Source organism: Passer domesticus, chromosome 29, assembly GCF_036417665.1.
Source record: "Passer domesticus isolate bPasDom1 chromosome 29, bPasDom1.hap1, whole genome shotgun sequence".
Taxonomy (NCBI): Eukaryota; Metazoa; Chordata; class Aves; order Passeriformes; family Passeridae; genus Passer; species Passer domesticus.
Genome location: NC_087502.1, coordinates 4,860,762 through 4,875,551, shown reverse-complemented (window position 1 = coordinate 4,875,551; position 14,790 = coordinate 4,860,762).

Sequence of the window (14,790 nt, the reverse complement as noted above, 5' to 3'; positions counted from 1 at the left end):
GGTGCAAGCATATGGGGTGAGTCACTCCTTTGCCAGTCCCCTGCTAGAAGCAGTCACTGCAAACACAGCTGTGCACAATCACTTGGGCAGCATCCACCTCAGCCAGGCCAGAACTCCAGTCAGGGTCCTCGGGGTCCCAGTCCCTGTCCTTGCGACAGTCGTGAGGAAAATGAGGGAAAGTTTGGACCATCTCTTACAAGGGCCCATGGCCCCAAAGGGGCCTCTGGATTCTCCAAGACCCCAGAGTGTCACAGGGCCCCTGTGATGCCATCAGTCCCTGCAGTGTCACCATGTTCCTAGGAAACACTGCAGTGTCACAGAGGAGCAGCACTGGAGTAGGCACAGCACCAGGGGAGGTTTGGCAGCGTTCCACTCTCTGTGAGACCACAGCAGTGGCAGCCACAATGTTCCCCTCTCTCTGACACTACAGGTGTGGCAGTACCATGTTCCCCTCTTTGTGAGACCACAGCAGTGGCAATTCCAACATTCCCTTCTTTGACACCACAAGGGTGGCAGCCCCAAAATTCCACTCTTTATGACCCCACAGCAATGGATGCCCCAGTGTTCCCTCCTCTGTCACACCAGAGCCGTAGCAGTGCCAGCATTCGCCTCTCTGTGACACCACAGTGGTGGCAATCCTGACCTTCCCCTCTCTCTGACACCACAGCAGTTACAGCCCCAGCGTTCCCCTCTCTGTGACAACACAGCTGTGGCACTCCCCCTAGTCCCCCTCGCTGTGACAGCAGAGGTGGCACCCCCAGTGTTCCCCTCTGTCTGACACCAACACAGCGGCAAACCAAAGATTCCCCTCTCTATGAGAAAACAGTGGTGGCAGCCCCAAGGTTCCAATCTCTCTGACACCACAGCGGTCACAACCTCAACTTTCCCCTCCTTGTGACACTGCAGCTGTGGAAGCCCCAAGTCCCTGTCTCTGTGGAACTGCAGCAGTGGCAGCCCCAGTGTCTCTCCCTCTCTGACACCACAGTGGTGGCAGCCCCAAAGTTCCCCTCTCTGTGACACTGCAGGGGTGGCCGTCCAAAGTTCTACTCTCTAGGACAGCACCACAGTGGCAGTTCCAACATTCCCCTCTCTGTGGCACCTCAACATCTGCAGCCCCAGTGTTCCCCTGTCAGTGACATGACAGCAGTGCCAATACCAATGTCCCCTTGTCTATGACAGCAAAGAGGTTGTAACCCCAACGTTCCCCTCTCTGTGACACCACAGTAGTGGAACCCTCAGCGTTTTCCTCTCTGTGACAGCATTGCAGTGGCAGCCCCAACACCCCCCTCTGTATGACACTGCAGGGGTGGCAGCCCCAAATATTCCCCTGTTTGTGACAGCACAGAAGTGGCATCCCCAGCATTCTCCTATGACATTGGAGCATTGCAGCAGCAGGCACAACATCCCACTCTGTATGGCATCACTCGGGGGGCACCCAAATGTTCCCCTCTTTGTGACAGCACAGCGGTGGCGACCCCAGTGTTCCCTTCTATGACACCACAGCAGCAGCCACCCCAACTTTCTCCTCTCTGTGACACCACAGCTGTGGCAGTTCCCTTGTCCTGGTCTCTGTGACACCACAGTGCTTTGTGCCCAAACGTTCCCCTCTCTGTGACACTGCAGCTGTGGCAGCAGCACTGGAACAGAAGCAGCAGCCATGGAACAACAGGGGAGCAGGGGAGGAGCAGAGACAGAGCTCTGGAGCAGCGGGAGATGAGCAGTGCTGGAGCAGTGCTGGAGCTGTAGTGGAGCAGTGGTGGATAAGCAGAGGAACTGAGCTGGAACATCCCCAGAGCAGCACTGGAGCAGCTTTTGAGCAGCAGTGGAGTAACCATGGAAAAGGTGGAACAGTGGTGGAACAGGAACCACAGACATGAACAGTGGTGGCACACTGGTGGCACATTGGTTACATATATGTGGCACATTGGTGTCACATTGGTGGCACATTGGTGGCACAGGCCCCACGGCCGTGGAGCGACACAGGAGATGCCGACGCTGCGGGACACAGAGCGGCTCCGAGCGCTTTGTCCTGCAGGGACTGACTCTGCACACCAGAGCGATCCCAGCAGGATGACCCAGAGTGGGGGAAGCAGAAGGATTTGCTGCTGGGCTCTGGAAGGCAGGGATGGAGAACATTTAATGGTGACCTGGAGGTTTGATCCTGCTCATTGTGGCTGCTTTTGGGGTGCCAGGACCGTTCCAGTCCATCTGAAGTCATGAACTCAGGAGATACTCAGAATAAAAGCAATCAAACTGCGTTCTTTACTGCAGGGAAACACAGCTTGGGAGAAGTTTCATGATTTCTGATTTAGGAACCCAACTGGGTCAATTATTGGCCTGTGGTTTGTTCTAGTCCTGAAACTATTCCCAAAGTTCTGGGATTTGGCGTTAAAAACGAGCAATGTGCCTCATGACCTGGATATTGCACATGGAGTACAGAGCTATTTGTGGTCATTATGACTCAGAAAAAAACTGGAATTTTCTTTCTTGATTTCACTCTTCCTTCCTCTCTCTCTGGCATGAGGGCTCCAAGACTCCCTGCAGGTCTGCTTTCCTGAAGCTGCTCCTCTGGAGTTGGGATGGGACAAATGAGCATTGGGAAGTGGGAGGAAAATGGACCATCCAAACTGCAAACCCTGTTCTTGTAGCGTCTGCATTTACAGTGTTTAGAAACTGTCATGTTTTCAACTCTCTGACCAACTTCCACATTTCTCTCTTTTGCCATGGCAGAAAACCTTCCTTTGGACCTATTTAGGAACTGACCCTCGGAAACGCCTCAGTGCAGATGCTTTTTGGTTGGTTTTGCTAACATATGACAAGAAAATCAGCACAAGGGGAGGGATGAGGGAGAGGACAGAAACAACTCCTTTCTTTTCTCCTCCTGGTAGAAAGTCTCCTGTGCAGATTGTGCTGCAGCCAGAGACTTCCCAGGCCAAGGGCTGAGGGAAGGGATTCAGCTGAGGCAGCTGAGACAACTCCTCCCTGCTTTGCAGCCCTGGGGCTGGCAGGGGACACAGCTGCCCCCTGTGCACCCGACACACCCTCTGGAATGGGGGATTCTTCCTCCCTCTGCCAGAAGCTCCTTCTCCATCCCTGGCCTGGCTGCTCCTGCTCTGAGCTCCCTGCCATGCTCATTGCTGGGCTGGGGAGCAGGAGGGAGGAGCTCAGCGCCAACCTGGGAGGTGCCAGCGGGGTCAGAGATGTGTGGAGGTGACAGTGACAGAGTTATGGGATGTGCAGATGGACACAGGGACAAGAGAACACCTCTGGGGGAAACCTCTTCAAAATTTGGGGGATTTTTGTTTGTAAAATACATATAGATATGGATACACAGACACACAGTGTGACTTTGCTGAAAGGGTTTATTGATTATTGATTATTGAAGGGAAATGGCCCAGGGCTCCCAGGGGATCAGAGGGTTCCTCCAGGGATGATCAACTCCTCATGCCACCAGAGGGGATCGGGACACCGGCGTCCCCACAGCTTCCAATCCTAAAAGACAAACCCCAGAACGTGACTCTGGAGCACACTGGGCCATGGATGGGCTTTGTCCCCACCCCTGTCCCTGCAGGCACGGCTCACCTAGGCATCCAGAGAGGCAGCCAGGCGCTTCACACGCAGATCCAGCAGCTTTTCAGGCAGAGGGGGCTGGGGACAAAGGCAGGGTTAGAGACACACTGGGGACACTGGGCTGGACTGGGAGGCAGGGGAGAGCAGGGGGGGGGCTTGGGGAAGGGGCTGCAGGAGCAATGGGGTGCAGGAGCTGCTGTGCTCCTGCCCAGAAGCACTGGGCACCTGGCCAAGAGGCACAGCTGGGGCAGGGGCTGCGTCCTGGCTCATCCAGGGGGTCCTGGGGTGACAGGGACAGGAATGCAGCAGGGGCCCTGGGCAAAGGCTTCCCTGGCGAGGAGCCGTGGGGCAGGCTGCTGTCTGGGCTGTCAGTAGGGGTGCACTGGGCTGTGCTGGGACAGACTGGGATGGGCTGGGCTGTGGTGGCCATGCAAGGGGAGGGTCTGACACTGGCAGAACTCGTGGTACCCACCAGAGGCGTCTCCAGGTCCACGACGTTGTCTAAAGCCAACTGCAGAGAGACCAGGAGACCTGGCTGGTCACTGGGATGACCCCAGTGCCAGCGAGGGATGGGGGGACTGAACTGCCATCCAATTCCCTGAGGGGATGCCCTCCAATGCCAGCAGCCCACTCACCTCCCGGAGATCATCTTGGGTTCCTTCCAGGAGTGCCTGGAAAGGAGAACAAAGGCTTGGTCTGGACTGGACCTTGTGGGGCTCTGGGGGGACACGGGTGCAGGGAGCAGGGCCCAGGCAGAAGGATGGGAATTCAGGGCCTCCAGGGAAATCTGCTGGAGGTGGGGGGAGACCCAAAGATACTGATCTGGGGACAGCTGAGGGCCCATGAGACAGGGCTGGGGGCGTGGAAGGAGCAGGGTGTGAGGTACAGGGGAAGAGAAAGGAATTGCAGTGTAGGGACATGGGAGTGCAAGAGAGGGGCTTGGTGGGGACAGAAGAATGAGGATGGGTAGGGACAAAAGCAACAGGAATGAGAGATGGTGTGGGAGTGGGGAGTGAGTCGGGGAATTGTACAGGGGGACCCTCCTGCATTGGAGAGGAAGAAATGCAAAGGACTGAGGGGAAACATGGAAGGAAAGGCCTCAGGAATGGTCAGGGGCACAGAGAGAGGTACAAAAGGGTGGGTTGGGAGGGTAGAAAGGGCAGGATGTGGGGACAGCGTTTGGCTGGTGCCTCACCTTGGCCTGTGCCGGGGGGCACAGCAGGATGGAGAAGAGCAGGGCCACGCTGAGCACAGCCACCTTCATCTTCCTCTGGCTCTGGGCAGCAATGCCTGAGGCTGCAGCAGGTGAGGAGCACCTTTATCCCTGCTGGGACTCCTCCCTGCACCCTCCCTGCCAGCCCCCAGGCCAAAGCCCGGCTTGGCACAGCCCCCAGCCCTGGCCACAAGCCCAGCCCTGGCACAGAGTCCACCCCACCTGTGGCAAGGATCCAGCCCCCTTGCCCGGCATCCCTCCAGCTTCCTGCATGGGGCAGCTGCCCCTGGAAGGGCCCAGGCACCTGGGGGGCCAAGGGGGGCAGGCAGGGAGCCAAAGGCATCTGAGGACCCTGTGGGGACAACCCCCAGTCCAACACAATCCATCCTCCAACACCCCCAGTGCCAGATCCCCCATCTCCTGCTGCCCCTCTCCTCCCAGAGCTTTCCCTGTGGGACAGCCCAGAGCTGAGCCCAGCCCCAAACCCAACATGTGGGAGAACAAGGGGAACAAGGGACATGTGATCAGGTGGGTGATTGGCATCTCCAGTCACTGCAGACACTGGGAGCACTGGGCAATGCTGATCACCTGCAGACAAGGCTGAGGGTTGGGAATGGCTCAGGCGTGGCAATTCCCACATCCACACAACCTGATATCCTATTCCCTGCAGATGCCAATCCCATCCAGTCTCCATGCCCAGAGCACTGTCCAGAGGGGAATGTGCCCTGCCCTGACCCTCATCCTGTCACACCTGCAGCCACTGAGCCCTCCCAGAGCACCTGGGGCATGGCCCTGGCTCTGGGCCCAGGCCAGCACTGGCCCTGAGCAGGATGTGCCCATCCCAGGGACATGGGGAAGGGGGCACCTGTCCCCAGGCAGCCACTTGGAGCTAATTGTGGTAACAGAGGTGTCCTGTGAGGAGCAGGGGTGTTGGTCCCTTATCAGCATCTCTGACAAGCCCTGTTTACCCAGGCCCTGAGGCACCAGGAGGACATTCAGATATCTTGGGCTTTCTGGGACTGCCTGGTGCAGGGTGGTCTGTGCATAGGGGAACTGAGAGCAGATGGATCCCTGGTGGGGACAACCCCCACTCCAACACAATCCATCCTCCAACATCCCCAAGAACCATGTACCCCCATCTCCTGCTGCCCCTTCCCTCCCAGAGCTTTCCCTGTGGGACACCCAGAGCTGAGCCCATCCCAAAATCTGTTGGGCCCCAGCAGAATTGTCTCTGTTCCTGCTCTGGCACTTTGAGGAAACAGTGGTGGGCACTGACCCCTCTTCCAGGGGCATCAGGAGCCCAGACTCAGGGAAAGCAGGAATGTGGCAGGACTTTGAGTCAAGGGCAGGCAGGTGATTGGGATCTGCAGCCCCTGGAGACACTGGGAGCACTGGGCAGTGTTGATCACCTGTTGATCACCTTGCAGACAAGGCTGAGCCTTGGGCAATGCCTCAGGTGTGCTTGTTCCCTCAGCCAGACCACTCCATTTCCCTTTCCCTGCTGGCCCCAAACCAGTCCCATCTCCAGCCCCAGAGCAGAGTGCAGAGGGCAATGTCCCCTGCCATGCCCCTCAGCCTGTCCCACCCACGGCCACCGTGCCCACCCAGAGCACCCGTGTCCCGCTCTGCACAGCTGCCACATGCAGGGTGCCAGGGACCCCATCCCCAGCGAGGCTCAAACTCCAGCCCTGGCCCTGGCTGCCATGGGCTGCAGCTCCCCAGGGCCCTTGGCCCCACACAGGGTCTCTGCAATGGCCTGGCCCTGAACTAAGGCCAGTGCTGGCCCTGAGCAGGATGTGCCCATCCCAGGACACATGGGGAAGGGGGCACCTGTCCCCAGGCAGCCACTCGCAGCTACTTGGGGTAACAGAGGTGCCCTGTGAGGAGCAGGGGTGTTGGTCCCTTATCAGCATCTCTGACAAGCCCTGTTTACCCAGGCCCTTAAGCACCAGGAAGACATTCAGATATCTTGGGCTTCCAGGAAGGAAAATCCATGGTGAAGTGATTCCCGGGGGCTGTCCTTGGCAGTGACTCCTGTTTGACATTCCAGGCCTTTAGTGAAGGCTTCTGCACCTCTCTTTCCCCAGGGACAATGTGGATCCATCCCAGATGTGTTGTGGCCCAGCTATGAAAACATTTCAGGCCACTGCCTTAACTGTTTGCTCTGGAACTTGCCCAAGGAGCTGCAGGGTCCAGGAAGATTTTCTTGTGGAGTGCCCCAGGACTCAGAGACCAGAGTGTCCCCATGGAGGATCCTTGGCCAGAGGCACAAGTGCTGTGACATCACTGCTGTGCTGACATGGTCTTGGAATGGGATTGAGGAAGTGTCCACAGGGTTCCAATTGCAGAATAATGGCCAAGGAGAGATCCAGACCTCCTTGGAGATCAGCACCAGTCAGGGGGTGGCAGTGGACAGCCACTGACCACGTGCTAACAGCCCAGGCAGAGGGAGCTGGACATGGCCAGAGGCTCCCAGTGTGGGCAGATTGGCCCTGCAGCTCCAGGGACCCCATGGGAATGTCCCTGCCCCACTCGGGGCTGTGGATGAACTGTGCAGAAAGTGTCCCTCCATCTCTCAGCAGCATTTCAGAAATGAGGTTATTTCCCCTCTATTTTATGCACTGTGATCCCCACGGCAGGAGAAGTGATGAAGAGGACTCCATGGATATCAGAAGGGTAATTAATTACTACATTATAGTATATTATACTATATTATACCATATTACATTACAACTAAACTGAATCTGCCAAGTACTCAACTCTGCTCTCAACTGCCGACAGTCCCGACACACACACACACATACTTGGCCCTGATAGGCCAGGGAAACAAAACACCATCACTTTGGGTAGACAGTCTGCATATTGCATTCAACTTCTGCACAAACACAGGCACAGCAAATGAGATAAGAATTGTGTTTCCTTTTTCTGAGGTTCAGAGAATGTGAATCTCAGAAATATTCTTGGGAAGTTGTGCCTTGCTTTTCTCTGTGAAGAGACATGACTGGTGCTTTGCATCAACCTTTTACAGTGGGGTCCTCAGCACAGGAAAGACTCAGACTTTGTAAAGCACTTCCAGAGGAGGCTGAGATGCTCCAAATGCTTGGAGCACCTCTGTGACAGAGACAGGCTGTGGGAGTTGGGGCAGTTCAGCCTAGATCAGAAAAGGCCATGGGAAGACCCCACAGTGACCTTGCAGGACTTCAAGGAACCTCACAGGAAACGTGGGGAGAAATGTTTTAGTAGGATCTGTCTCAGCTGGAGAAGAGGAAATGGCTTTAAAGCAGAAGAGGATAAGTTCCGACTGGAGATAAGGAAGAAATCTTTGATGCTGTGGTTGGTGAAACACTGGCACAGGTTTCCTGGTGCATGCCCCATCCTTGGAAATATTCCTGGTTGGATGGGCTCTGAGCAACATGATGGAGGAAAAGATGTCTCTGCTCCCACCCCACAGGAGGCCCTGTGGTGTCAGCTACAGGAGTGGTCGGTGTCTCTTGTAGGATTCAATTCCCCCCGGGGAGCGGAGGGAACACACAGCAGCACAGGTGGCAGGAACGTCCTCCCATGGAGATGGGAATATTCTGGATCAACAGGCTCAGGCTGCCCAGTTTTGTGTCTCTGTAGATGGACACAAGTGTCAGAAGAGACTGAGAACCAGGAGGCCCTGCAGTGTCTCTGAGTCCCCTTGGTTCCAGGAGGCCCCAAAGAATCCCAGGCTGTAGTAGTAAGTTCCTTTGTTATGAAACAGTTGTGTTATAAGTGAAAGTAGTGTGTTTTGGTTGTTCACCATGCATACTGGTTTGCGCCGGAGATGTACCTTCCCATCCCCCTGTCCATCTACTTCAAGACCTACCTCTTATTCCAGACCCTTCCCTGCCACTCAGGGAAACCCTGCCCTCCTCCCTTGTCCATTACAGAAACCCCACCTTTAGCTCTAGAATCTTCTGTGTCCATCTTGTATCCCTCGAATACCTATTGGTATGCTCAGTCTACTCTCCTGCCCTGTTGTTCCCCATTGGTTGTCATAATGTGGACGCCCCCCTGTGCTCCTGCCCAGGTTTCCTGCATTGGTCCTGGTTTGTATCCTCCCCATATTCACTCCCCCTGTTGTAACCCTGGATTTGCTGTCAGTTGTCCCTGGACCCTGTCAGATATTAAAGCCTCTTGGGAACCTACACAAGCGATCCCTCTCTTTCCTTCGCTCTGGATTTCTCGGCTCGGGACATCAGTAGCTGCACAGAGCAGCCTGCTGCTTCTGGGAGACAAGCAGCCCTGCTTGTACCAGCAGCCAAACGGGCCCAAAGGGCAGATAGGGAGTGGCCACTCTTGGCACGGGCCAGGAGACAGGGCTAGCCACAGACATCTCCAAGCAGCCACCGTGTCACCAGGGCCCCTTTGGCTCCATGAGGCCCCACAGAATCCCAGGGCCCCTTTGGTCTCATGATGTCCCACAGTGTCACAAGGACCCCTGGACACCACAAGGCTCTGTGGTATCCCAATGGATCCTTGATGATTCCAACTGGCCTGGCTGTGTCACGAGGGCCCCTGGATTCCCTGAGACCCCAGAGTGTCACAGTGTCCCCTTGTTTCCACAAGCCACAGGGTCACAATGGCCCTGAGCATCTTTAGGCACCAGAGTGTCACAGCATCCCTTCAGTTCCATGAACTCCACAGTGTCACAATGTCCCCTTGGTTCCATTCAGTCCTGCAGTGACATAGTGTCCCCTTGGTTCCATTCAGTCCTGCAGTGTCACAATGATTCTGGGAACCATGAGGCCATGAGGGATCACAGTGGATGGTTTCATGAAGCCCCACAGGTTGGCAGTCTCCTCTTGATTCCATGAGGACCCATGGCCCCAAAGGGGCCTCTGGATTCTACAAGGGCCTGGAGTGTCACAGGGCCCCTGTGATACCTTGTGTATCTGCATTGTCACCATGTCCCCATCAGTCTTTGCAGTGTCAGCATGTTGCCAGGAGGCCCTGCAGTGTCACCGTATCTCCATGAGTCCCTGAGGTGTCGCAGTGTCCGCAGGAAACACCGCAGTGTCACCATGTCTCCATGAATTCCTGCAGTTTCACAGTGTCCCCAGGAGGCCCTAAAGTGTCTCAATGTCCCCAGGACGCCCTGCAGTGTCACAGAGGAGCAGCACTGGAATGGGCACAGCATCAGGGAAGGTTTGGCAGTGTTCCCCTCTCTGTGAGACCACATCTGTGGCAATTCCAACATTCCCCTCTCTGTGACACCTCAATATCTGCAGCCCCAGTGTTCCCCTGTCAATGACATGACAGCAGTGGCAATACCAATGTCCCGTTGTCTATGACACCAAAGCGGTTGCAACCCCTGAATTCCCCCAGTGTGACACCACAGCACTGGAACCCCCAGCGTTCTCCTCTCTATGACAGCATTGCAGTGGCAGTCCCAACATTCCCCTCTCTATGACACCGCAGGTGAGGCAGCCCCAAATGTTCCCGTTTGTGACACCACAGTGGTAACAGCCCCAGTGTTCCCTTCTATGACACCACAGCAGCAGCTGCCCCAGCCTTCCTCTCTCTGTGACACCACAGCTGTGGCAGTTCCCTTGTCCTGGTCTCTGTGACACCACAGTGGGTGATGCCTGAACGTTCCCCTCTCTGTGACACTGCAGCTGTGGCAGCAGCACTGAAACAGAAGCAGCAGCCGTGGAACAACAGGGGAGCAGGGGAGGAGCAGAGACAGAGCTCTGGAACAGCAGGAGATGAGCAGTGGTGGAGAAGCGCTGGAGCAGTGATGGAGCAGTGGTGGAACTGTGGTGGATGAGCAGAGGAACTGTGCTCAGAGTTCACAGGAAGATCCCCAGAGCAGCACTGGAGCAGCTTTTGAGCAGCAGTGGAGTAACCATGGAAAAGGTGTAACAGTGGTGGAACAGGAGCCATAGCCGTGAACTGTTGCCACATTTCCTTTCATAGAGAAAAACAAGGCACAGTTCTTCCCAAGGATTTCTGAAATTAATATTCTCTGAAGCTCAGAGAAAGGGAAAACACAATTCTTATCTCATTTGCTGTGCGTGTGTTGTGCCAAAGTAGAATGGAATATGGAGATTGTTTACCCAAAGTGAGGATGTTTTGTTTCCTGGACCTATTAGGGCCAAGAGAGTGTGTGTGTCGGACTGTCGGCTGCCAGTCAGGGGAGAGTCATGAGATGAGTGCAGTTCTGTGCAGTTGTGTGCAGAGATGAGTGCTTGGCAGAATCAGTTTAGATGTAACGCATATATTATGGTATAATAACGTAATTAATTAGCTTTCTAATATTAATGGAGTCCACCTCTTCATTCCCTCACCAACATCGGAGACATCTTTGATTTACAGTAATGAACACTGGTAGCTCAGGAACCACAGCCATAGACAGTGGTGGTACATAGGAGGCACACTGCTGGCACACTGGAGGCACACTGCTGGCACATTGCAGGCTCATTGGTGGCACACTGGTGGCACAATGGTGGAACATTGGTGTCGCATTGCAGGCTCATTGGTGGCACATTGGTGGCACATTGGAGGCACATTGATGGCACAGGCCCCACGGCCGTGGAGCGGCACAGGAGATGCCGACGCTGCGGGACACAGAGCGGCTCCGAGCGCTTTGTCCTGCAGGGACTGGCTCTGCACACCAGAGCGATCCCAGCAGGCTGACCCAGAGCGGGGACAGAAGCAGGAATTGCTGCTGGGCTCTGGAAGGCAGGGATGGAGAACATTGAATGGTGACCTGGAGGTTTGATCCTGCTCATTGTGGCCGCTTTTGGGGTGCCAGGACCATTCCAGTCCATGTGAAGTCATAAACTCAGGAGATACTCAGGACAAAAGCAATCAAGCTGCCTTCTTTACTGCAGGAAAACTGTCGTGGTTTGGCCCGCAAGTGAGTTTCTGGAAAACTCTAGGTCAAACCAATCAGTGGGCAGATTTGAAACTGCCATCTGGTGTGGCCAATGGGGATCTGGATGCGCCTCTGAGAACACACAGGGGTTAAAAGCAGAGCATTCTGAGAGAAACTTCCTCTTTTGATCCAGCCGGTGAGTGAGTCTGACCTCCTCTCCCCTGCCCAGCTGCGTCTGGGTGGGGCAGGGGAGGCCATGCCGCCTGTGGGGAGGGAGGCCGGAGCTCTGTAAGGTGCAGGGGTGGAGGAGACCTGGGATGTCTGGGCAGCCCCCCCGGGAGAGAGTGATAGAGACTGTTCTGGCAGCACAGCCGGCCAGAAGCGGGGGATGCCGCGAGAGAAGGTGCACGGCAGCTGTGGGAGTCCTGGGCAAACAGAGGCAAAGATTTTAACCCCTTTGTAGAATATGGAAACCTTACAAATACTGATCCTCCTGAATCGGAATGAAGAGAGAGATGAAGCACGACGAAATGGGCAAGTGTGAGGAAAATTTGGAAGAGGTGAGAAGAATCCTAGGTGGTAAGAGATGATGGAGTGGCCTTGGGCTGGACTCTTTCTTGTATGGCGATGGACAGACCCGTGTTTTTTTCCTGTGACCCAGAGACTGTATTTAGGGGGAGGCAATACCTTGGAGTCAAGAGTGAAGCATCGGCGTGAACAGAGACAGCTGAAGAGGGTGTGGAATGCCCTCTGTCTCCACGGAGAGGAAGATCTCTGTTCACGAGGCCCCTCGGCCCCAGGCGGTGAAATCTGGGGGGGACTGGTGTCCCAAAGTTGAGAGGTGAAGCAGTGGTGAGAACAGAGATGGGTGAGAAGGGTGTGAGATGCCCTCAAACCCTTCAGAGAGGGTTTGAGATCTCTGTTCACGAGGCCACGAGGCCCCAGGGGGTAAATTTAGGGGGGGACTGATGTCCCAAAGTTGAGAGACTGCTGCTTCTGGAACTGGATGGAGCATCTTTAAACAGGGAACCCTAAAAGCAGTCCTGGCCCATGTCCAGTGGTGAGAGTGCTGGACGTGGTGGGGGGGGGAAGTCACGAGGGCCGATGTTCTCTGAGTGGGGCCATGGGGCCATGGGTGACACGGAAGCACAGGAGGTTTTAATTGTGCTTCTGGGGGAAGCCTATGGTGCAAGGGGGGACTCCTCTCTCTCCCTGATGGATTTGAGAGTTGATTATTTGAGGGGTGGTGAATCTGTGGAGAAAAGGGAGGGGGGAGGAGGAATGTATTTGGAGGGTTTTCATTCTTAGCTTTGTATGTGTTCCTTTCTAGATGTTGTAATGAATAAAGTGTTGTGTTTTTCCTTCCATCCCCATGTGGGAGCCTGCTTTGTTCTGTTTCCGGGTCACATCTCACAGTAACCATTTTGGAAATACACCTTTCATGGGGGCCCTGGCACTGTGCCAGGGCCAAACCATGACAATCAGGAAGGTTTCTGTATTGGTTTTGGTTCACCATTTTGAGATTTCTTGGCCAATGCAGCAATTAGTCTGTTGCGTTCAGTGTTGGCTAATTACCAGTGCACTCACTAGAATATACTTCCTCATTTCCTGCTCTGAAATATGATTAGGAGAAAGGCAGAGTTTATTAATCGTAACTAAAGGAAAGAGCAGTAAGGATCAGAACAGAACTTTCAGAACAATTCTCCTCTCCCTACAACCGTTTCCTTCTTCCTGACAATGTAAAGAGACAAATCCAAAAATTTTCAGTCAGTTTACCACCTTTAGAATAGTTTTCTTCAGTTTGCTTAGGGAGAGGATTTTCTCTTTCATGCTATGGAGACTTCTCCATAAGAAAAGTTTTCTCGTAGCTCTCAATTCCCACAAATAGCAGCTGCCCAGAAAATCTCCAATCGTCAAGTCCCTCCCATTTTTCACAGCTTTTCCCACTGTTGTGTTTATGGGCCATGACAACTTATGGGGTATGAGTTTAAAGATAAGCTGTTTAAGAGCAAAGGTTCTCTTCATCTATTTCTGAAATCATCTTCATTTCTAAGAACAGAGATCTTTTTCTTTTCTCTGTGATGGCACAGGGTCTCATCACTCTTCTGTCTTTCAATGTTCAAAGTTCTCATGGGATCACAGCTACATCAACATTTCCTTACTTTAGCATGTAGGCCTTTGCTGAACAAGTCATCTCCCTATACTTTTCAATGCACTACAGGGAAAAAGAGAGTCTGATGTATCAATTACATCCTTCTCCATGGCTTTACAAGAAAATTTCAGCCCTCAGATCAGGGAATTTCCTCATTGTTCCCATCGAGGATTCAATTTTCCCTTCACTGAGCTTGGTGTCTTCATGTGGCTCCTCTGTGTGCCTGCACTTTGCCCTTTTCTCTCACTCGAGGGAGGATGGAAGCACTGAAAGAGTTAATATCTCTCCCGGGCCCTGCAGATGGCTCCGTGACTCCGGCCGGGCTCGGTCCTTGCGGCCGGAGCTGTTTTATGATGGAGGTTTCTGCAGCGGCTGCGCTGGGGCTGTGTCAGGATGGGCCGCGCTGGGGCAGGGCCAGGATCTCAGCAGCCAGGCCAGAACACAGCAGCAGCACGGCCGGGGCCCATGGCTTCTCCTCCCCCTGCCCGGGGGTTGCGGGTGAACCCCAAGGGTGGCAGAATCTTGGCCGAGCTGGCCCGGCCTGGGGCTGCTCCTGGGGCCCAGCAGATCCTGGCTCAGCCCGGGCCGGCGGTGGGGCAGGGCTCGGTAGCGCCCAGGTGTTGGCAACCGCAGCCATGGCCCGGCCCGGCCTCGGCCCCGCGGCCTCCCCTGCCCTGCCCGGCAGCCGATGGGGCCTGGGGGGCTCACTGGGAAGGGGCCCGGCCCCACGGCAGGAGCCGCCCGGCCCGGCCCAGCTGAGACGGGGGCTGGGTCAGCCTTGTTACCTCTTTGATGGCCAGAAAGGAAAGAGATCTTCCCAGGCTTTCTCATCTTTAACATGTGTCTGCACAGAGGCACGTACAGGTTACTAAGTGGTTTAACAGACTGTAAATTCTCAAAGATAATTACTGAATTTTTTTTGTGAGACACAGAGGAAACTGCTACAGCTTCTCTTACAAGATCACTTTTGTGATGCAAAACCCCCACAACAGCACAGAGCTCCTTTGTCTA